General features: G+C 42.9%; 1 protein-coding gene across 5 annotated transcripts in view; it reads right to left on the bottom strand.

Annotated features, from left to right (window-relative positions):
• VPS41 (VPS41 subunit of HOPS complex) overlaps window positions 1-22586 on the bottom strand; it is a 113346-nt gene extending 90760 nt beyond the window's left edge. For 4 of the 5 annotated variants that reach the window (XR_009933420.1, XR_009933419.1, XM_062498145.1 and 1 more), the window contains exons 1-2: window positions 19892-19972; window positions 18788-18826 (exon numbers count right to left, since the gene is read on the bottom strand). The gene's annotated coding sequence lies outside the window, so the exon portion shown is untranslated. Of the gene's footprint in view, window positions 1-18787; window positions 18827-19891; window positions 19973-22570 lie in introns of those variants that run through there. The other variant, XM_062498173.1, reaches the window with a different exon arrangement.
• Window positions 22587-24406: the final 1820 nt, after the last annotated feature.

Genomic DNA, 24406 nt, shown 5'->3' with positions numbered 1-24406 from the left:
TCCTGGCCAGGATGGTGTTAATTTTTACAGTAGCCAGGGGAGGCATGGCTAGGTCACAGAGGCTATCCTATCCTACACCACCTCATGTCACTGCCAAGGGAGAGAAGGGGACTCCTCTGAGGAGAAGGGGCTCCTTCTGGTTGAGCAGAGGACGAGCTGGGTAATGCTGGTTCCGAGCCAGAGGGGTGAGTATGGGTGAGTATTTTTGCATCACTCTCTCTTTTGTACACTCTAGTTATTAGTACTGACACTGTTACTGCTCATTTTCTTATCTCATTGCTGTTTCCAGTAAATTGCTCCTATCTCCACCCCTCATATTTCCCTTTGGTGCCTCCTACTCTCCTCTCCAGCCCACCGAAGGGCAAGGGGAGGAGAGCAAGCAAGCAGCATGTGGTTTGTAGAATCTCGGTGGGAGCACTACAGTGAGGAGTACCATTCCTAAATTGCAACACCCCCTAGCTTACTGGGTCATTCAAAGTGCTCTGCCTCTGTGCATCTGAATAGTTAATGTTTAGGACATGTCATAAAATCTCATTAAAAATAGCAAAAAGGAACCAAAAAGCCCCATTCTGCCGCAAAAAGTGCAACTCAAATATTACCACAAAAAAGTGAGAAGAGACTACTACTTGGCAATTTGTGAGAGTAACTTTTCTTGACATTTAATACAGGTCAGACCTTTAGAAATCCTGTCAACACTTTTATTTATTTAAACAGTCATCACTATGACACAGAAGAAAAAATTAAACCAAATAGTTAGAGCTCTAGAATTACTAGCTTACACACTATATGAAAATCTCCAGTAGAACCAAAGAAATTAACTCAAATTATTTTTAAATTAAAACAAAAGGTCATAGAACATTTTAAGTTATGCAAAAGTGAATAAATGCATCCTTAGTGCTCTGCTGGGGGCAGCTTCACTTCTCACAGAAATTCAATGATAAATACAAAAAGAAAAAGAAACCAACATAAAAAAATCTCAAGCCCCAAAACAAAGTCTCCAGGGATACTCACTTATTTCTCTTAAATATGTGCAGAAGAACAAAGTGCAGCAAAGTACCCAGCAGAACTCAAATGCCAACATCATCTATTACCTTTCTCTTTTGAGAAAAAGAGGTTTTGACATCTTGACTTGATCCAAGGTATAACCATCTCCAACTCTTAATTTTTTAATGGAAATAGTATCTCCATCAGGGCACTGACTGATTGTCTCAACTTTAGTTTTGAGGGCCTGTGAGGCTGGCTGGAAATAATCTTTCAACTATAAATCCCCTGTTTGACATGGGAGCAAAGAGTATTAAGCCGAGTAGCCGGTGCGCGGCTATGTAAGACTTCTAGCCAGACTGCTATGAAAGGCACATCATCAGTGAGGTTTTACATCTGACCCCCAGCTGTCTGCAAACCCTTTTTATCACCAGAATTGCTTGCAGGGCAGGATTGCATCTAGGATGGCTGTGCAAACCTTACTTTGGATAAGGGACCCCAACAAACACCTTACAAACATAACTGCCACAAGATTTCCCTGACAAGTGCTACCCAACATAAGATACAGATAAAGCTTTTTATTTAAAACTTCACAGCATTTTTATACATGGGAACTGTACCAAATGGGTGACAATTCCTCCTCTGGCCTGATAAAGAAATTATTACTATTTTCAGCCTTTATCCTTCCCAGTTCAGCTCTCAGACCTTTGCTAGGACCTGTCTCCACCGATTCAAGGTAAAGAGATACTGATTTACAAATGAACCTGATTTTACACTTTCTGAATCCCATTCCTCAAAATCTACAGGGCAAATATCTAACACCAGGCTCGTCAGAAAAGCAGGTTCACTTATCTGTCATCTCTAATTTTCTCTACCCACATTATATTTATATTTATGGCTAAATGTGGCTCAGACAATCTGGTAATCCAGATAATCAGACAGAAGCCTCTATATTCTCAGTATCACCCCACGAATATCCATGTGCATCATTTCTCACTTCCTTCTTTACCATACTTCACAACAAACATTTTCTAATAGCTGTATGTTAAAACACTGAGGCTTAGCATACTTTACTTGTATCTAATGGCAGTAATTAAGCTTGACAAACCATACAGTTTCTTTACCCTGGAAATAATGCTTCAGTTTAGACACCCTTGCTCAGCTAGGACTACAAGCAAATTCTTCAACTTTGCTGATTTGGACAGCAGGGCAAGATGGAGGCAGATCAACTCTGCAGGACTAGTTTTGCTGATGAGGTTACCCTCCATTTTGGGACACAAATGGAAAAGGAAAACAGTGACTTTGCCCCACCACAATATTATGAAGGTTAAAGGACTGAAGGACTGCCTTCAAAGTACCAGTTGAATCTGTCTATAATCCAACTATACAAAACACATAAAGGGGCTGGCTCCCACTCCTAACACTTAACCTCCACTTTTAAGACTGCAGTCTTGAAGGCTCACAAGTCTTCCCCAACTCCTCACCATTACAAATCTCGTCTGCTCCATCCTCTTGTAATCCTCAGATGGACCTTTACTGATACCCTAACTTTCCTCAAACACTTTATCAAGCCCTCTCAGCACAGACTAGAAGTCCAATTTTGACACTTTTCAGTGTGCATGCCAGGAACCCAATCTTCTTCCTCTTCAAAATTACCACGTCCTCAGTTGGAAGGTCACTTCCAGCCAGGCAACCCTCACAGCATAGCTTTCCTATACAGAGTTTTCAATGACTCTTTATAGCCTGACATGAAGCAGCTGTTCACAGGACATCAGAATCCAGCATGAACAGCTCACCAAATATACTATAGGTGGTTCTTGGAAAAAGTTGACTACCGCTCCCATCCCAGCAGCACACCCACACCAACTCAGAGACATTCAGAGGACAGAGAAGACTGACCACTGAGTAAATGGATTGGGCAATGCAGACAGCTACCACCCTGTATTTCCAAGACTTCTTTCCATATCCTAAAAGCACAGATGTTCTTATAATATGTGGAAGGAAAAAGGAATTTTATTTACTAATTCAGGGTTGACATATGCAAATGAACATGCAAATTGATCATTTGTAATACAAGGGAATATGGCAAATGAATAAAAATATCTAGCAAAAAAACCTACTGCAAGTGAAAATATCACATCAGAGGAACACATGGCAACACAGAGGGTTAATAAAAGTAGAAAATATTAAACAGCAAGCTGTAACAAATTGCTAACATCTGTGGATGAATTTAAGGAAGTAACATCATCATGCCACAGCACAGCTGGGAAATCCGTTTGACTTCCAACCCAGACCATGTCAAAGTCCCTCTAATATTTGGTAAAACCAATGAACAGGTTATTTTGTTTGTTTTTTGAGAACATGAAGAAAAACTCTTAATATTTACCTACTAAATGGCTTACCCTGTTCACAATTTTAAGTACAGTAACAACTGGGTTATACCTGTGATGAGGTTAATTTGCCTTCTCCCCCTCTTTCTTGTTGTATTCCCCTTTCACAGTCACAAAACAGTTGGTCTTTATAAATCACAGGATTGCCTTATGCAGGCATCAGAGTATCACTTGTACTTTAAAGATGAGGGGTAGAAGTTTTGAACCCTACACATTGGTGTATTATCTATTTAGTACAAGAAGGAACCCAGGAATATTTCTGGACATTTATCCACTTCCTTCTACCCTAAAAGCAAATGTGTCCAATTTCAAGTAATCTGACCCCCTATTAATTGCATTATGTGTGCATACTAGCAGAGTTTATTCTTCCTCAGCATCAACTGGAAGAATTTATTTAAAGATGATCACCATTTCCGGTCAGAATGGGGGTAAGAGGAAGGTTTGTCTTTGGAAAGTTCTAGATGTCACAACTGTCAAAAGATGCAAATTACTGAGGTGGGCAATGAGGATGTAACATCATCATTGTAAAGGAGGCAGCTATTTAATCAAAGTTCTTCCACTGTAACGTCAGGTTTCTTTGGTATTTGCTTCTGATGCTGCCACTTTTGAAAGAAACTGCACTCAAGACAACCTACTGCCAACCATTCTGACATGGAAGTCAGAAAAAAACTAGCCCAAGTCCCACTTCTTCTCACACCAACTGGAACCCATGTTGTAGTTTAGAAATAATTTAAATAATTGTTACTTCGGAAAAAAATAGCTGGAAATTCACAACAAATGTTTAATATTTTCATTGTTGCAAAACCTCTAGAAGATTGCTACTCTATAGTCAAGAAACACAAAGTATAATTTAGAATCTAATTTGGTCCTTAAAAAGATAGCACCTTGTGCTAGTTTTGCAGTAATTGATTTGTGGTGAAGAGGGAAAAAGTCAGCCATGGAAATGATTCTCTGTGAGGAGCTGCTAGCAGCTTCCTCCCTGCCTAGCAAAACCAATCGCTGGCTCGCTCGGAAACTTGGCACACTGCTAAGCCAGTCAGAAAAGTTGTTAACATCTCTATGATAACACATTGTTCAGGATTAGTTCTTTCTTTTTCTTCCCTCTGTGGAATTTTCCCCATTGTCATGCTAAGATACCTGTTGACTGGGCCTTGGTGACAAGGGGGAGGGGACGGGAGGGAAGAGGGAGAGCCCCGCGAGATTCAAACAGCCAGAAGAGGAAGCGGAAGGCTGGGCCTCGGCCCATTTCCCCCACGGAGTTCGGACGAGAAGGACGATCGCCGCCTGTGTCCCATCCCAGCGTCGGGAAACCACCATCGGACCCTGCCCGGCTGTCTTCTCGCTGTGAACTACCACCATCCAGCACTCTACTGATCACCGGGACCCACACTGTGAGCGGAGGGCTCTCTCTCCATCTCTCTCTCCCCCTGGGACAGCGCTGCCATCACCCCCAACCCTCCTGCAGCTCTGCGGGACCCGCCCGCCCCCAGCACCGGGAACTGCAGCTCAGGGAAAAGGTGCCTGCAGCCAAAAAACACTGGGACTGAGTTACTGTTCTGTTTGTGGGTAATTTCATAGCTGTTGTTGTTCTTGTTTGTCTTGTTAAATATACTAGTAAAGAACTGTTATTCCTACCCCCATATCTTTGCCTGAGAGCTCTCTTAATTCCAAAATTATAATAATCGGAAGAATCACATTTTCTTTCAGTCCAAGGGGAAGCTTCTGCTTTCCTTGGCAAACACCTGTCCTTCAAACCAGGACAGATTTTGGCCACCCAAAATCTGGGGCCCGAGGGCATTGAGAGAAAAGGGTGAAAAAGGAATAACAGTTCTTGAGTTACCTCAGTTTTGTGTTAGGTGGCATCATGTTGTCCAGCTTACCGTGGTTTGGGCTCCATGTGGCCACAGCTTTATCTCTCCCATTTGCAATCCCTTACTTGAACATGGGTCCTATAACTCAGGCTGCTGTAACTATTATCCAGTTCCTTTTGTGGGCTGATAACGTGAGAAATTCATGGATTTTTAACTTCCTCTGGAAGGTAGGCACATGGATTTGGAGCTATCACACTCTAACTGTATGTTTTTGGGGCTACTTTAATAATGGTACATACTGTGAGGATATGACACCAGGGAAAATTTTGTCCCAACCCCTTACACAGTTTTTTGGGTCTGCTCCACCAGCTTTTGAGGGGTTCAAATCTCTTCTAAGCAGTAATGATGTCATACAGTGGCTGACATTGCTAATAGGCCTTGTAAACCTGTTCTATTTAACATTCCGAGATGAGGGGAGATTGACTTGGATGACAACCCTGATACATCCCCCAAGGAATAGGGATCCTGCCCCAGAGCCTGGCCCTGCCCCAGAGCCTGGCTCTGCCCCAGAGACTAAGGACTCTGCCCCAGAGCCTGACCCTGCCCCTGCCCCAGAGACTAAGGATTCTCCCCCAGAGACTAAGGATTCTGTCCCAGAGCCTGACTCTGCCCCTGCCCCAGAGACTAAGGATTCTGCCCCAGAGACTAAGGATTCTGCCCCAGAGGTTAAGGATGTTGCCCCTGAGCCTGATTCTGCCCCAGAGCTCACCTCAGAAAGGAACCATCCAGAGTGGGTGGGGTTTCTAGTGAAGGAGATGGGCCAAATGCTGAAGGAGTACCTTTCCCCAGCTCTTGAGAAACTCTCCCCCTGCCTTAAAGAGGGAGAACCTGATGGTGCAGCAGTGGAACCCACAAATGTTACATCTCTCCAGGCTCCAGCTGAACTGCAAGGGCACTCACAGCCAGCAGCAGTTGCCCCTGTGGAAACTAGAAAGTCTAAGGTGAAAACAAAGCACCTAGATAATAATGATCAGAAAGCAGGGCCCTCACAACCAGCAGGGGAGCCAGAGGTTGAGATCGTCACAGAGTCCCTGTCATACAAGAGTCTCCGTAATCTGCGTAAAGATGTTGTACGAAGGGGCCGTGAGGCTTTTACAACGTGGTTACTGCTGGTCTGGGACCTTATGGGTACAGGTGTGCAGCTGGATGGTACTGAGGCAAGGAATTTGGGACCCCTGACCCAGGACTCAGGTGTGGATCACATATTCGTAAGGGAACGAGGCCCCCTTTCCCTCTGGGAGCGGCTTTTAATGAGTGTAAGAGAGAGGTTTGTCCATAGAGAGAGAATGCAGGAGCACCACCATAGAATGCGCTGGAAAACCGCTGAGGAGGGGATCCAACAGCTGAGAGAAGTGGCAATACTGGAGGTACTCTTTGGGAGGGGTGGACAATATGACAATGACCCCGACAAGGTCAGGTGCACAGGGCAGATGTTGTGGAATCTGGCACACCTGGGGCCATCTCAATACACCACATTCATTGCAGCCATTAATGCTGACACCAACCACGAGACAGTGGGTTCTGTTGCTGATAAGCTCAGAAATTTTGAGAGTATAATGAATGGCCCAATGCAGGCTCAGGTCTCTGCCGTGATTAGGGAACTCAGAGAGGAGTTCAAGGAGGAGATAAGAGGGGTGAGGGAGGAGATGAGGAAGGTCAATGCAGCACCAGTGCGAGTCACAGATGCCAGAGTTAGAGCCCAACGTCCCCCAGCTAAGGAGAGAGGATACACCCCACAAGCTGACCTGTGGTTCTTTCTGCGTGACCATGGGGAAGGCATGAGGAGGTGGGATGGGAAACCCACTTCTGCCCTGGCAGCGCAGGTGCGTCAACTCAGGGAGGGAAACACTAACCAAGGGAGCTCCACTAAAGTGAAGGTAGCCTCAACTTCCCATAACCAAGATGCAGGGTATTACAAAAGGGAGGATGATTTGTCAGATCCCCTTGAGGGAACCTCCAACATGTATGCCCAGGAAGGAAATAATAACCAGTGCTAGAGGGGCCCTGCCTCTAGCCAGGGAGAGGCACGGGAAAACCGGGTCTTTTGGACGGTGTGGATCCGATGGCCTGGCACATCAGAGCCACAAAAACATAGGGCATTAGTTGACACTGGTTCACAGGTCACCCTAATACCATCAGAACATGTTGGGGAAGAGCCTGTTTCTATTGCTGGGGTGACAGGGGGATCACAGGAATTGACTTTGCTGGAGACTGAGGTGAGCCTGACTGGGAAGGAGTGGCAGAAGCATCCAATTGTGACTGGCCCAGAGGCACCGTGTATTCTAGGCATAGACTTCCTCAGAAATGGCTATTACAAAGACCCAAAGGGACTCAGGTGGGCTTTTGGAATAGCTGCTGTAGAGGCAGAAAACATTAAGCAATTGAACACCTTGCTTGGACTGTCAGAGAACCCATCTGTAGTGGGACTCCTGAAGGTGAAGGAGCAGCAAGTGCCAATTGCCACCTCGACAGTGCACCACAGGCAGTACAGGACAAATCGAGATGCCGTGATCCCCATCCACAAGATGATCCGTGAGCTGGAGGGCCAAGGGGTGGTCAGCAAAACCCACTCACCCTTCAACAGCCCCATCTGGCCTGTGCGCAAGTCTGACGGAGAATGGAGATTGACTGTGGATTATCGTGCATTGAATGAAGTCACTCCACCGCTGAGCGCTGCCGTGCCGGACATGCTGGAACTCCAGTATGAGCTGGAGTCCAAGGCAGCAAAGTGGTACACCACCATTGACATTGCCAATGCATTCTTCTCCATTCCTCTGGCAGCAGAGTGCAGGCCTCAGTTTGCTTTCAGCTGGAGGGGCGTGCAGTACACCTGGAACCGACTGCCCCAGGGGTGGAAACACAGCCCCACCATCTGCCATGGACTGATCCAGGCTGCACTGGAAAAGGGTGAAGCTCCAGAACATCTGCAATACATTGATGACATCATTGTGTGGGGGAACACGACAATGGAAGTATTTGAGAAAGGAGAAAAGATCATCCAGATTCTGCTAGGAGCCGGTTTTGCCATCAAGAGGAGCAAAGTTAAAGGTCCTGCCTGAGAGATCCAGTTCCTGGGAGTAAAGTGGCAAGACGGGCGGCGCCAAATCCCCACTGAGGTCATCAATAAGATCACCGCGATGTCTCCACCAACCAACAAGAAGGAAACATAAGCTTTCCTAGGTGCCATAGGCTTTTGGAGAATGCACATTCCTGAGTACAGCCAGATCGTGAGCCCTCTCTACCTGGTCACCCGGAAGAAGAACGAATTCCACTGGGGCCCTGAGCAGCAGCAAGCCTTTGCCCAGATCAAGCAGGAGATCGCTCATGCTGTAGCCCTCGGCCCAGTCAGGACGGGACCAGAAGTGAAGAATGTGCTCTACTCTGCAGCCGGGAACAAGGGCTTGTCCTGGAGCCTTTGGCAGAAGGTACCTGGTGAGACCCGAGGCCGACCTCTGGGATTCTGGAGCCGAAGTTACAGAGGGTCTGAAGCCAACTACACCCCAACAGAGAAGGAGATCTTGGCTGCTTATGAAGGAGTTCAAGCTGCCTCAGAGGTGATTGGCACAGAAGCACAGCTCCTCCTGGCACCCCGACTACCAGTGCTGGGGTGGATGTTTAAAGGGAAGGTCCCCTCTACCCACCACGCCACCAATGCCACATGGAGCAAGTGGATTGCCCTCATCACACAGCGCGCCCGTATCGGAAACCCAAATCGCCCTGGGATTTTGGAAATAATTACAAACTGGCCAGAAGGTGAAGATTTTGGTCTTGCCGATGAAGAGGAGCAAGAACAAGTGACCCGGGCTGATGAAGCCCCGCCATACAACCAACTGCCAGCAGATGAAACTCGCTACGCTCTTTTCACTGACGGTTCCTGTCGCATCGTGGGGATGAACCGGAAGTGGAAAGCAGCCGTATGGAGCCCCACACGACAGGTTGCACAAGCTACTGAAGGAGAAGGTGGATCAAGTCAACTTGCTGAACTCAAAGCCGTTCAGCTGGCCCTGGACATTGCTGAAAGAGAGAAGTGGCCAAAGCTTTACCTTTACACTGATTCATGGATGGTAGCCAATGCTCTGTGGGGCTGGCTGGAAAGATGGAAAAAAGCTAACTGGCAACGTAGGGGAAAACCAATCTGGGCTGCTGATGAGTGGAAAGACATTGCCAGTCGGGTAGAGAAGCTACCCGTAAAGGTCCATCATGTAGATGTCCATGTCCCCAAGAGTCGGGCTAATGAGGAGCACCAACACAATGAGCAAGTAGATCAGGCTGCAAGGATAGAGGTGTCACAGATAGACTTAGACTGGCAACACAAGGGAGAGTTGTTCCTGGCTCGATGGGCCCACGATGCCTCAGGTCACCAAGGCAGAGATGCTACCTATAAGTGGGCACGAGACCGAGGGGTGGATCTCACCGTGGACAGTATTTCCCAGGTTATCCATGACTGTGAGACGTGTGCTGCCATCAAGCAAGCCAAGCGAGTGAAGCCCCTCTGGTATGGGGGGCGGTGTTCCAAATATAAGTATGGGGAGGCCTGGCAGATTGACTACATCACACTGCCTCAGACACACCAAGGCAAGCGCTACGTGCTGACCATGGTGGAAGCCACCACTGGATGGTTGGAGACCTACCCTGTGCCTCATGCCACTGCCCGCAACACCATCCTGGGCCTGGAAAAACAAGTCCTTTGGAGACATGATACCCCTGAGAGAATTGAGTCAGACAATGGGACTCATTTCAAGAACAGCCTCATAAGCACCTGGGCCAGAGAACACGGCATCGAGTGGGTGTACCACATTCCTTATCACACACCAGCGGCTGGGAAAGTGGAACAGTGCAATGGACTGCTTAAAACCACCTTGAAGGCACTGGGTGGGGGGACTTTCAAAAACTGGGAGATTAATCTACCAAAGGCCACATGGTTAGTGAACACCCGAGGTTCCACTAATCGAGCAGGCCCTGCCCAGTCTGAGCCCTTGAGAACACCAGATGGGGACAAGGTTCCAGTGGTGCATATGAGAGGTATGCTAGGAAAAACTGTGTGGGTGAACCCTGCCTCCAGCAAAGACAATCCAATTCGGGGGGTGGTTTTTGCTCAAGGGCCAGGGTATACCTGGTGGATCATGCAAAGGGATGGAAAGACCAGATGCATACCCCAAGCAGACCTTGTTTTAGGGTGAACTACCTACAATACTGTGCCTGTATCTGTAACTGTATGGATGTCTATAATTTGAAGATTTTTAATTTGATTTGGCATGATGGTAGGGGAAAATTCGGGGTGGATAATGTTGAGGGTTAGTTCTTTCTTTTTTTTTCCCTCTGTGGAATTTTCCCCATTGTCATGCTAAGATACCTGTTGACTGGGCCCTGGTGACAAGGGGGAGGGGACGGGAGGGAAGAAGCAAGCCCCGCGAGATTCAAACAGCCAGCAGAGGAAGCAGAAGGCTGGGCCTCGGCCCATTTCCCCCACGGAGTTCGGACGAGAAGGACGATCGCCGCCTGTGTCCCATCCCAGCGTCGGGAAACCACCATCGGACCCTGCCCGGCTGTCTTCTCGCTGTGAACTACCACCATCCAGCACTCTACTGATCACCGGGACCGACACCGTGAGCGGAGAGCTCTCTCTCCATCTCTCTCTCCCCCTGGGACAGCTCTGCCATCACCCCCAGCCCTCCTGCGGCTCTGCGGGACCTGCCCGCCCCCAGCACCGGGAACTGCAGCTCAGGGAAAAGGTGCCTGCAGCCAAAAAACACTGGGACTGAGTTACTGTTCTGTTTGTGGGTAATTTCATAGCTGTTGTTGTTCTTGTTTGTCTTGTTAAATATACTAGTAAAGAACTGTTATTCCTACCCCCATATCTTTGCCTGAGAGCTCTCTTAATTCCAAAATTATGATAATCGGAAGAATCACATTTTCTTTCAGTCCAAGGGGAAGCTTCTGCTTTCCTTGGCAAACACCTGTCCTTCAAACCAGGACACACATTTAAGAATGAAAGACGACGGGAAGCTCTCTTGCTCCCTGCTCTCTCAGAGGAGTAGGGGGCCAGCCAGGGCCCCTTTCCCAGAGGGGGCTGCTGGACCCCAACGTGGCTGCAGCTCTCTTGACATGGCTCACAATGGACTTTATCTACTTAGCAGCTTTTAACCAGCCATGCTGCAGACAGAAAGACAAAACTGGTGGCAGAAGTTTTTCTTTCCTTTTGGCATCCCACACGATGAAAAGTGGAGCTGTCAGCCGGCGTAGCTTGCACGGTGCTGGCAGAGACCACCTGACCAACAGAGAGAGGCGTGGTGAACAATTCCCTGATTGTGGAGCCTGGACAAGATTATCCTTTCAGTGCTACAGTGCTATATAAAAACTGTTTAAATTAGATAGAACTTGGGAACAAATGAACCTACAGACACCAATTCTCTCCTGAGTCAGAGAAAAGGAAAAAGTGAGGACATGAGAGAACAACATGGTGACACTAAGGACTATGCAAAAGAGGGAGGGGGAGGACAAAGTGCTCCAAACATCTGAGCTGAGATTCTTCTACAAGCCGTGGTGAGGACTATAATACAACAGTCTGTTTCCCTGTAATTCATGAAGTACAAGGGGGGGGGGGGAGGTGTTCTAAAAGTTTATTTTAGTTCTCATTATCTTCTGTTAATATTTTTCTTTCCTTTATACCTTCTAAAATTTTGAGTCTGTTTTGTCCTTAAAGTGTTTTCTCCTAATCCTTATCTCACCCCATGAGTTTTCTTTTCCCCTCCTCTGCTCAACTGTAGCTGAAGAAAATTAATAAATTATTTTTGTAGGTGCTCTGACATTTGGCCAACATCAACCCATCACTCATCTCACACTCATTAATAAGCTCCTTAAGTAGATGTCTCCATATTTGTTTTTTAAAAAGACTTCTGTGTTCCAAAGTGAACCTTCCCTCGCGGCCATTTCTAGGTCTTACCTGGCCTTCAAGAAAAAAAAATCCAGAAGCAAGCAGAAGAAAGCACTCCATCCCCCACTATTTTGGGTGATATATCCACTTCTGCTGAAGAATCAAGTGCCACAGAGCAAACAAGGAAAATTATTGTAATAGGATGTGTAACTATCAAGAAGTGCATCATTACCATTTCTCCATCCCTAGGATATGGTTTCCAGACTTCTGCTCCTACCCCAGTGATAAAAGGGACTACCACCTATCCTGTTTTCAGAATTAGGATTGTAATTCAATTTCTCTCAATGCAATCAACTCTCTAATGCTAGTGGAATGCCAAGAAAAACTCAGACTAAGGCCTTTAACCAGGCTGCTTGATAGTACCACAACTGGAATATAACTTTATTGCAAGTTGTTGTTTTATTTACTGTGCTGAATTTAAATCCCAAGCACTTTACCAGACCCTTTGGAAGCTCACTGAGAGAACATAGGCATCTTTTCTTCCATTACTTTCATATCAAAAAGTTGTTCCTATAGGAAAATGTTAACAAAGAAAAAAGAAAAGTTTAAGAATGAGAATAGCAAAGAGCATTTTTCTCTTGAAGTCACTGGTTTAAAAGCAGGTAGAGCAATAATGAACAAAAGCTAGAAACCCATTAAAGTTTCTAACTTGCACAATAATTCAGTTCCGCAACTATTGGTACGCAAGCAAACAAAAGGCACGAAGACCGAAATTTCTAAACTATGACAGCCTGTTTATGAGTTATGCTGCTAAAAATATCTCCCCCTAACTCTATGGTGAAAATACAGTAATGTTAGTTCAGTGAAAACATGAATAACTTCTGATCTCATTCCTTTCCAACTGTTCATAAGGCACATCACTAATGCTTTTCCAGTACCTAGGTGTAAAATTGGTAAATATGGATTAGGATGGTAAAATTTCACACAGCAGCTTTCTGTTCTCCCCATGCATTTTCCACAGGGATTTATTTAATACCCTGGGAAAATGCAGATATACACCAGGAGCACGGAATTAAGATGATATAGCTGCCTGTGAATATGTCTCAAAATGGGCTGCATTAACAGTATGAAATGACACACAGATGAAAGACAAAAAAAGAGAGCCTTTTATTTCTTTGCAAAACTGTTGTGACATACAGAATAGTAGACTGTATTTGCACACCAGTTGAAGATTTACTCCTACAGGTTTGAAGGAGTTGGGCACCAGCCAAGTTTTGAAGCGTAACACAGAGATGACATACTGCACAGGACTGGTCCTCATAAATGGCATATGTAAAAGAAAAAGTAGGAAAAAGTCCATATAATACAATTTGGTTTCATTTCAACTACCTCAGTTTATTTTACTGATAGTTTTGTGCATGACAAAGAACACCTGAAAACTTCAAAATCCACCTCAAGTGTTCACAAGCATAGATTAAGTCCATCCACACCAAGTGCATCATACACAGACAGCACAGGATAGGCTGTTTTATCTTCCATGTCCAAATCCAATTCCAGCACAGAAAAATCCAAACTCAGTTCAAATCTCAACAAAGCTGTGCATTTCTACTTTTATTGTCCTTTTGCTGAGTAAGGAACTTGGCCAAACATTTGTTTCCCCTGTGAACACTACTCGAGCAACCCGGATGCCACCTTGTGATCTACTGCATATGAAAAGCTGACAGTGCAGTTTTGGGAATAGCAGTTTTTGAAGCTCACCTACCCACCACTGGGGAAGAGCTAAATTTCACTGTTACTTTCTTTTTGCAGCCAAGAGTGCTACTCCACACAGAGAAATACATTTAGTGTTTTGGAATAGCCACAACTGCATACTCTGCTAACACGGTAGCTTTGCAATTGCATTTAATTTATGTAGGAAGCACAGCAGCATTTTTAGTTTTTATGTATTCCACAACACAAAGAACAGGCACTTCTGGTTAATATTAATAGCTCATTAAATGAAGTATTTAATTTTCACTCAAAACCAGGACATCTTGAAAGAATATTGCAGTAATCCATTTTTTCCTGCAAGTCAATCCTCTAATAATGTTTATTATAATGTTAGTTACTAGTCACTGCAAACTTGTTTTTTAAATTAATGTATGGAAAGATTCCATTTAAACTTCAATAAATAATTTACTACGCTCATCCTACTGACTCAAATTGATAAATTATTTGCATGATACATTTCCTCATCAATAAGGAGAACTTCGCACTTGGAATTTATGTAACTTTTCCTTCCATTCTCCCCAAAAGGGAAATCTAATTTAAAGCCATGCAAAGGGAACCAATCTCTCTTCAGACTTCCTAGATAGGTGAAACAGAATATGCTTTTTGAGCATTTTTCTTCCATTTTACATATAAAAAAATAACCTAGTGTACAACTATTCAATAAGGAAAAGTAGCATGATTACAAGAAGTACTTTGGAAAAGGTCAGACAGAAGACAAAAAAAAGGCAACTTGGACTCAGGTACAGCAGACTCATCTACTTTTCTACCATCCATTTTTCTTGCAGTAGTGATGCCTCTTCAAATGCACCCACATTCTGCTATCCACAGAACAATTTACCTCTTCCAGCCCAGTGCTCCACACCCCATGTTAAGAGAACATTTTGATGGAAACACAGCATGACAAGGAGCCTTTTTCACCAGATGCTTTATTTACTTGAAATGATTTAATTGCTTTGACCTAATCCAGACCCAACCTACAAGACTAAAACTTGGAGTGCACTGAAAAGAGAAAGAAAATAGCAAGGCTTTTTAGCTGCCTTTTTTTAAGGTTTACATTTTTTTGTAACTGTGTTCCTGCTCTGATCAGTTTTCAAAACCTTAAAGAACAAAACCACTACTAATTTCAGCGGTAAAAGTGTATCAGAGAGGGATATTTCTAAACCACAAGAAACAGTCTGAGCACTGCATCAACCAGGAATTTCTACAATACCTTTCTCTCTACAAACTCTCATAGAATTTATTAATATGGTGTTTAAATAACCAAACAAGAAACTAAATGAACAAATGTCCCTTTAACAGGGTAACAGTGACCAAAACAGCAAAAAATAAAGTTAAGAAGGGGACATACAAAAATAGAACTGCTAGGATGAAAATATATGCAATACTGATGACTAACATTCATGTATCTAAAAAAAAAAAGCAGGAATACAGATATCAATGCACTTTTTTTAAAAAAAAAATACCTCTCTGCAGAACCTGAACATCTGCAGTCATATGGTGCTTTTTTTTTTTTTTGTAGTTTAACAACCAAATAATTGCAAACCAAAAAATACAGTTACATGCCTTACAAAATCAATGATTGTTTCTTGGGACACAGCACTCATTTATAATTCCAGGGACATTTGTTCTTGAAAGGGTGCTTCCTGTAAAAAGTCACATGCTGGATCAGCACAATCTGCTCATAACCCCTGTAGTAAATTGGAATGGAGGAGAAATTTTTAAGCCTTTCATTCTTTGCTAATTAGCTGGCAAAACATAACTATCTCTCTGACATTTAGCTTCAGGTGCTATAAAATAAAATTAAATAAGCCAATGAAACCACATTGTACTAGGACTTTTTGGCCAAACAAACCTGATCAAATCCAGCCTCAAATCTGGCTGCATATATGATGATTAGACAAGGCTGGAATGAGTAATGCAAATATACTTCAGAAAAAAAATTAAAAACCCCAATAAAGAAAAACCGACCAAAAGCCACCAAAACCAAATACGTAAAGCTAAACTTTGAAAAAGAAAATACTTGTGCTTCAAGACTGCAGTGAAATTACTTCACAAAACAAGGTTTTCCCCTAATAATTAGAGGACTATTAGATATATAGCTTCCTCATCATACCATGGCATAATATATAGCAGTCTATGGGAAAAGAAAAAAGCTTGTAACACCCCAAATCATATATTAGGACATGACAGTAAAGTGTCAGCTGTACTGTAGTTACTAGGAAAGATCTATAAAATTTCTACATGTGTGACAAGTTCTACAAAATTTACAACTACAGCTATCTCTATATTGAAAGAAAGGTCTGCTGAACATCTGAACAAATGCACCATCTTTGCTAATTGATACCTTTGCATTTTACACATTTTGACTTAAACAGCTGAGAAGTATTTTACACTGGGGCAGTCTTAGGAACTCAATTTACTGTGGAGCCAGCACTGGAACCAAACTTATATTGATGAGTTTTAAATGACGTACATTCAAGACAGTAAATTTTTGCAGACTCCCACATTTGAGGCCTGTTGTTAAGCTCTATCACCAAGTCTGTGCAAATAAGCATCCTGGCAATTAGGTTAAAGACCCTGTCATTCAAAACAAACCCAGAAGGTAGCAAAACAGCACTAGAATCTCATTTGCTAGAAAATGCTGAAGGAATAAGAGAGAAGAGAGAGTAAAGAGTGAGAGAGTTGCTGCATGAGACAGAATTAATGTATATTTGATTCTTTGCTAAGATAATGGCACAGAAAAGTAAAAACATAAAAAAAAAATTCCTTACTTTGTTTACACAACCAGTTCAGACAGGGGCATAATTTACTCAAAATCAGAAATTTTAATATTGCATTCCTCCATAATTGCAAACACATCTATAATGTAAGTTGGATTTATCATGTGCCTTCTGGAATCATTAGAAACAATATCCAACTTTAAATGAAGAATTTAAATGAAATTAATTACAAAAGTAATTGCATATGAAAAATGTTTAGTACTATGGTAAGATGTCAATGAAGTCCATGCCATAAATATATATTTTAATGGCTAAAACTAAACACAGGCTGCAAAAATCTCTGGTTCTACAACCACCACCATAAAATACATTCCCCCATCATTCAAACTACAGGCCATTCAAAACAAATAATGATGATTTTTTTGATCACAAGAGCTAGGAGTGAAGCCATTGTTTGATCCTAGCTCTGACCATTCTTCAAATAATATAAGCAAGCACTGAGAACATTTACATTTTGTGCTTTAACCATTTTGGTTTTATCTGAACAACCATTAAAAATAGTCTAATCAGTTTCATTTCATTAAATATTTACTGATGATCAAGATACTAAAGACTGGACTTAAAACTTGAAGATGACTAATGCAAAGCATTTTCACAGACATTAGAATGGCAGTTATTCTTTAGATCCAGTATCTACATTCTCAATATATAAATTTCCTTTTCACTTCTCTCTGCACGTGAAATTGACCTTAAAAACAGACATCAACTTTAACACAGATCTAGCTGAAATTTTAGGACTTTCCATTTTGTGAAAGATGCATGATGCCTATTTCTCCTTAAGGTAAAAGACAGTACTGCACGGCCAACCTGGCAACCCATTTATGATTAATTCTGCTGTAAATACTGATTTGCTACAGCTTAAATCTTGAAAGGCCATTAAAAGTGCCATTTTTTCATTGCAATAGGCTTTAAGAAAAAAAAAATCATTTCAGTAGGTAAATATCTCTGTTCACTATCCTGTGAATGTCAAGCCTAGAGAAGATTACTATTCTGCTAAGTACTTAGTCTTGCCCAGTGATTGTTTATCTCTGCATCACAAAGCACCACTCAGAACCAAAGCATTTCACACTGGGCAAAAAAATCAGGCCCGGGCAGCTGCTCCACAGAGCAATGTTAAAGGGCCAAAAAGCCCTGCTTGTCACCACTATTGTCATTCAGTGCCACTGAAGACAACCACCCAATAGGAGAAAGAAAAAACTATCTCTCACAAGAAACAAAGCCACCTTCCACTGCAAAAAGATTTTTTCAGAATCCACCACTACAGTCTCTGCACTATCCACTGTCAGAGAACTTAGGATTTCTGTCTGCTTAGTGCTTAAACACAGATCTTAAGCATGGAGATTTGTCCCTCAGTAAAAACCAAAATCTTCCTAAGAGCAAGTCCATTGAAGTTAAGATATATAATGGGTGGAAACACACAAGGTCATAGTCTTCTCTGTGTCATCTGTTCTTGCTGGTGGGTCACAATTTAAGCTGCTCAGCCACCTTAATTTCTTCCTTCCTGCAGACCTTCCTTCCTAGACCACCCTGATGTCAATTACCTCCTTCATATCTTTTATGGTTCCTTCAATGATTTGGAGCAGGTTTGGAGTTAGTACACCACTGTTCAAGGACAAACTCTTGAACTTGTAGATTCCTTCCTCTCTTCACCCCCAGCCCCCTTTTCCCATCACCTACAGCAGTGTAGGCAGACCTCTCCAGAAAATTAGACAGTTTTTGACAGAACAGAGTCTACAGGACCTGATTAAATCCAGACTATGAAGCTATTAAAATAACAAAGTAATTACCTGAATGTAGTAGTACTGCATATAAAATTATGCTTACAAATTTTCATTTTATTAAAATAGAAGCAAATGCACTTGAATTTCTCTCTCAACATAATTCATTTTACTGTAATGGGGTGATTATGTTTTTTTTTTGTTTTAATAGAAAGATGCTTCTATCAGGAATTCAGAGATTCTTTTTAATAATTTAAGCCCAGATTAAAAATCCCTGCTGCATAATACTGGCCAATCGTCTAAAAACAACAGGGAAATAGTATTTTTCACTCCATAATGACAAAATATTAGCACTGACCATACCACCACAGATTCGAATGTGAAACATTTTAAGAAGGGTTACCTCAGATTCATCTGTTGATTCGTCATTAGACCTGGTTTCCTGAAAAGGACACAAAAAACAAAGGGGTAAATAGCTAAGTTTATACATAATTGAGCTGTCTTTCCCTTTAAGAAGTACTTTAAAACCCTTTTAAGAAATGAAAGACAAAGCAGAAGCAATTCAAAGTTCAGAGTTTCCACCCTTGTCATTCACACTCGATTTGTGCTAGCACTTGCATTCAGTGCCACAGTGATACTCAGGAGCAGCAGGAACACTGTGGTCAGCTACCCTAAAAGAGTGATTGGGTCATCTGAGAATCTGTCCCTGTGATATCTTCCCCTCTTCCAGAAGCAGGAGCAAATTTTGCAAAGAAACTGTGCATATCTTGACTTCCATGGCAGAACAGCATTCTCAACCTATCCACAAGCCAGTTTTGCTATTCAGCTGTTAATAGACTTATTTTAAACTTAAATAACTTCAAAACAATTTCCATAAAAATCCAGCATTCACTGACATTCTCCTTCTCGCCTGATGTTAATGCAAGATGTGGCTTTCTCCTGCCTTTCTCTCTGGCGAGATGATTCTTTCTACCCTACAAAAAAAATTTTGTAAGTCAACTCCTGCTCATCTCTCGTCTGTCCACTGAGAAAATCTGCTGATGCAATGCCTCCTCAAAGAAGTCAGCAAAACAAAGATTTACTTAACGTATTTATCTTTATCTATAGCAATAAAGGATTACATCCAATACACCGGCAGTGAAAGTAAGCATTTTAACAATAAAATATGATATAAACAAAGAACAAGCAAGAGAGAAGGCAGCATTTCAAATCTAAAGAAGGGAGTCTTTGAAGAGTAAGATTAATAAGTACAGAATTCCACCAGGAAAAAAAAAATAGACACCCTTACCAACAGCTTAGAGAAAAATGGAAAAAGAAGAAAATTTAATGTACTGGAAACCAGTGTAATTTTTTGTTTCTCGTATTTATTTACTTTCAATGTTTATAAAATGCACTGACTGGGACCTGTACACCAAAAGCAAAGGCTTCTTTTCATTAGTGGAGGCTCATACTGATGCCCATAATGACCATCATAGCTAATGGGAGAGAAGCAAAGCAGCACTTCTACCTGCTACTGGAAGATTTGTGCAAGGTGTTACCACAATTACTGACACCTGTTTCCTCCATCTTCCTCCATTTTCCTCACCTTTAAAATACACATATAAGGATTATCAGTGTAGTCTATACTTGTGACATGAGTTGGGAAATTGCAAGTAAGAAGTAGATGGGAATCAAGGGAAGACGGAGTAAAATCTTAGCTTCCTTTGAAGTTTAGGTTTGCCAGCACAACTGTTTGTCTGTCAGTCTCCCAGTCTCTAATCACAAGCTACTGTAACTTTTCAGGAAATTACAACTTTGTTACATACAATCTTTCTGCATCTTAAACTATACTTAACAAGTGAGAACAGAACTAAAACACTGTGGTGCAATACCGCTATTTAATTGGATGAGCCAGAACAACAAAGTCCAATGCAAAGTGTCATCAGATGCCTAGTAAAAAACTGTGATTTTCTCTCCTGAATACCAAGAGCTGCCTATTCAACTCCTTAATAAATCAAAATTAATCGCACTACCATTATAATATTTTGATATAATTCACACAGTACGCAACAAAAAAAAAAAAGCTCTCCCAAACAAAGGAATTAGAGCAAGTGACATTTTTGCTGGTACACATGAGACTTTCTAATGCAGCTACACCACCTACCATGGTTCCAATTGTTTTGGCTGTCTAGGAACAGAAACTTACTTTCATGATGAGTTCACTGTCTAACACCATGCAGTCAGACTAACACATGTGTAGGGTGTAGGGTGGAGCTAACAGCTCACTTTCTGTGACAGCAGCTGGTCCTCACACCCACCTGAGCTGCAAGTTATGTGCAAAGGCATCCATAGAGGATATTGACATACAAAATTAGGGCATGCCAGAAGTTGATTCCAATAATCAATCCATGTGAACTAAGAAAATATCAATCTGTTTTTATTTAGGACATCTACCCTGGTATCCCTACTGTATTCACAAGGTACTGCAACCCCAGATACTAAATTTCTCAAATGTCATATAAATAGAGGTAAATGCTTCATGGCCTTTATATTTTACTGCAGAAAATTACATTAAAAAAATCAGAGGGAGCCTGGTCTTAGGAAAACAATTGCATTTGTTCCCTAACAAGAACTTAGCTGAAGGTGCTTAGAATTGATACTTGCCTACAAACTCACTTTGGTAGCAACTTACTATGCAAAGCTTTTTCCCTGGGTTTTCCCACTTGCTTAGGCAAACTGTAACAGTAAACTGTAGTTGTGATTGCCCTGGTGTTTTGCTAGGTTCCTTTGCCTTCCCTCCAAATGCATGAACTTAGAGGATTATTCTCCACTTCCACTTTTTAGTAGCCTTGTAACTGTAGAAAGGAAATCCCTAAAAAGGGATTTGTAGACAACTGGAATCCAAAATCATGGTTTTGATTTGAAAAAAAAAAAAAGAGCAGTCTCTAGCTCTAATCTAACTCAGACTCAAGGGGAAAATCAGCAGTACACTTCAGCCAGCTGACTAACACTTAAGTAATACTAAGTCGCTTAAGTAGCCTAAGAATGCAGTAAGGGAACAGATGAGGAAACCATAAGAACGTGAAGTTATCTCTCACCATTATAATCTCTCACTTATCAGATCAAACATAACTTCTCAAAAAATTCTTAAGTGGGCTTTCCAGTATGATGGGTAAAGTGTTTTCCCTTCCCCTGGTTTTCCAAACAACAAATGTAATCCACTGCATGTTTAAGCCCACAACGTAAACCTGATGGAAGGCGAGAGCCACAAAACTTGAGTTTTACAGAAACACAATGCACAACACACACATCCCTCACAGTGGAGGTGTGCATGCTGCCCACAGGAAAAAAACTGAAATGAATAAGGTAACTCTCCTATCATAGTCCAAAGAGAGCAAAACACAGGCTATTTTCATCTCTTGTATTGTTAGGGAAGACTTGTCCAAGTTTGTTTCATTTCCAAAGGCTGCCCCAGTTAAAAACTCACCAATCCTGGGGAAAAAGTCTACCCCAAGGAAGCCAAGCCCTCCCAACAAAACTCTGTCAGCAGGGAAGGTAAAAAGCAAATGCCAGTCTGGAATTTTGGCCGGTTCCCTTGAAATAATTCTAAGCTTCCAACAGCTAGGCATCCAAGATTGACAATGACCGCACAGTCAGATGTCTGTCCAAATTCTGGCTCAGCAAAGAAACATCTAGAAAGTACCTGAAAGGGCCAGGAACTGCATTTTTTGCTTTATTTTGTTTTCCTTGGGAAAGAGCAACCTAGGGGCGGGAAGCTTTAGGAGAACACCCGGTTATGGGAACAACAGCATCAAACTCCTCAAGTTTCGTCTCAGAAAAAAATGCCCTTGATGAGATGAACTTGGTCATGTCTCCTACTTCCCCGGACAGAGAGACCCTGCAGGTCTTTAATCTCGGCTCCACAGCGGCGCCACTTCTAAACCCACGCTCCCGGCCGGACCCCGGTTCCGCTGCCTCCATCTTCCCTCCTCCGCCCCCGGCGCAGCGAGGCTGTCCCGGAGGCTGTGCCGAGGCTGTGCCCGCCGGCCCCGCACCCCGCAGGGCTGGCAGCCGGCCTCTGGCCCTGGCACAGGCTCTGCCCCTCCGCCCCTCCACTCCCTTGTGCCCCCGCCATCCCGCCATCCCGCCGTCCCGCTCTAAGCCCCGCTCCTCGGCGCTGCGGCCGCCGCGCACTGACAGTCTCTACCTTCTCCCCGGCTTCCGCCATGGCGCGGCAGGGCAGCTGTCATGTGAGGGGCAGGAAGCCGCTGAGGCGGAGGCACTCTGGGAAATGTAGTTTCGGGGGGAGGGATGGTTTCCTATAGATATATAAAATTTATTTATTTATTTATTTATTCCCCCTCTCCCCCTTTTTACTTCCACAGCCCAGCTGAGGTGTGGTGGAGGTGCTGTACAGACGCAAGGCTGGGCCCATCGGACAGCGCACCCCAGCCAAGGTGCCTCCCTGCCCTCAGCTGCGAGACGCCTTTTGAAGCTGAAATCCATGGATTCCCTCAGGGAGACCAGCATGATCTCCATGGCTCGGCCAGCTGCGATGAGACTGAAGGCAGCCACTGGAGTGCTCGACGAGCTGGCCCCTGAGGAGCGAGGTCTCGGGTGTAGCTGAAGCCAAGAGCCATGGCAGGCTGCCCGCTGCCCCTGCTCCCCACCAGGCCCTTCGCTGTCACCCCCCGAGCAGCACCTGCACGCAGGTGCACGGCTCCCCTTGCCATAGATCATCCAAAGCAGCTTCTATCCTCTTTGCACTTTTCACTTAATCATCGGTATTGAAATGGCCCACACTAGTGTCAGGAGAAGGATTTCAGAAAGCCTAAATGTGGTCTACAATTCTAGAAGCTGCTGCATTTTGATTTTTAAAAACATAAAATAAGACTTGAATGTCTTGCTTGCACACAAGTGACTTACTTTATGTGTTACAAACATAATCAAAACTAAAGAGCAACAGGCAGAACTTTCTACCGTTTGGGTTTTGCCTTTGGAGCTATTTAAAATCTAAGGTGGAGCCACAGTGTTATGTATCCTTGGATTCAAAGCCATGAACTAAAAAATGTGCAGAGCAGATCATCTTTGGCAATAAAAAAGAAATCTTATAATACCACACTTAAAACCCTTAAGGCCGTACAGTTAATTGCAAGGGAGTATCACCTTGGCCGTGAAAATAATGTATATCTTTACCATACTTTTAGAAACTAATTGCCAGTATTTTGGCTGAGAAAAGCTGAGAAGTGAGTGTCCTTTAAAATCACACTGAAAGTGGTACACAGGGTTGAGAGAGAGCTATCAAAGTTACCAGTTTCAATGTAAGAATGTATGAAAATAGCTGTTCTGAATAAATTTAATTTGCAAATGATAAAAGAAAACATATTTTTTATGGTTTGTTATGGACTATCAAGGTGACGTGGCAAAGAACTATGTAAATGTCATCCAGGCCATATAAGCCCCAGGATATCTACAGAAAAAAAGAGATGTTTGGCTGCCATTGTACAAAACATTGTTGAAACCACACCTGGATATAATTGTAAATTTGGAGTCTCCTGTTACAAAATAATTGATTGAAACTGGAAGGGACCAAAATACCACTTTTAGGGTCTGATCTGTAGGAGAAGACTGGTAAAAAGAAGGGCTTAGCAACTTCGGTCTAGTAACAAAAGAAATCTGAAGAGGAAGAAGAACTATTAAAGTAAAAGGTATGAGATCAAATCAGTATCAGCTATTGTCAGTGCATTTAGGCTGGAAATGAAAAGTAGATTCCCATATGTCTGACATGCATGGTCCTCAGAAGAATCTTGCTGGCAAGAAATTAAACTGATTTAAAATGAAACTTAATAAACTTTAATAAGAAATGTTTGCTAACCGCTGTGTGGCTTACCCAGAATGCTGCTCATTACAGCCCCATTCAGTCCTCCTTGAATCTTTGTCCTATTCACATCAGTGAAAAAATATATCATTGCTGTCAATGGAGCCAGGATTTGTCCTTTAATATGCAATGCACTATATTTTCTGTTACTTGAAACTGTGTATA

Source organism: Cinclus cinclus, chromosome 1 (genome assembly GCF_963662255.1).
Source record: "Cinclus cinclus chromosome 1, bCinCin1.1, whole genome shotgun sequence".
NCBI classification, from domain to species: domain Eukaryota; kingdom Metazoa; phylum Chordata; class Aves; order Passeriformes; family Cinclidae; genus Cinclus; species Cinclus cinclus.
Note: the sequence above shows the minus strand (reverse complement) of the source record. Positions and strands in the feature narration are given on the sequence as shown.